Genomic DNA, 847 nt, shown 5'->3' on the forward strand with positions numbered 1-847 from the left:
GCACCACATTTTACTGTGTGGTTTAACTAAAATTATAATCGCACTATATTTTATTTTTATATTACACATGCGGTGTGATACGGTACAAAGTTTAACCACTTTGTACGTCCGCACCGCACTTTATTTTTGTGGTCACATGTGCAGTTCAGTGTATAAGATGTGATTTGAACCATAAAAAGTTGGTATATTTTTTAAATTTTGGATTTTTCTTGCCTAGCCCAAAACTGATTTTTCCTTTTCTTTAGGCCAAGTTTTAAACTATTAACCTAGTTTTTCTTTATTTTGGGTTGACTTTTCTAATCAACACTTATTTGGGTTATTAAACTATTTTTTTATTGAAAACTAAACTATTAATAATATATTTAATATTAAAAAATAAATATATTAATATATAGAAATGGTGCAATGTGGTATAGTTTTCTTATTATAAAACTGCAAGCTGCATTACACTATGTGTGTTGATACTTGCGACGTGATGCGATTATGTCATTTTGCGTGTAGTTTTGATGCGGTTTTTATAATTTGTGCAGTTTGCATGATTTGGTGAACACTCCAGTTATAACTGTGTCCACAATTATTCCAACCCCACAGATTCATAATTCATAAAAATACACTTTCAGATACATGTTCCATTAGGATAAATCATTAATTAGGTAATGACATGGAAAATGACGAATATATAGTCTTAAAATCTTTTAAAAATAGAGTAAAATTAAACATGATCAAGCGAGCATAGTCAATGGTTGAAAGCCATGTCGAAGACTTGCTTGCCGTATCTCCTCAATGTTAAACATCATGTCCCCACACTCGTGCACATTCCACCCTTTTAAGGTTTTTTTTTTTTTTT

This window comes from Quercus suber, unplaced genomic scaffold, assembly GCF_002906115.3.
Source record: "Quercus suber isolate HL8 unplaced genomic scaffold, Cork oak 2.0 scaffold_208, whole genome shotgun sequence".
Taxonomy (NCBI): Eukaryota; Viridiplantae; Streptophyta; class Magnoliopsida; order Fagales; family Fagaceae; genus Quercus; species Quercus suber.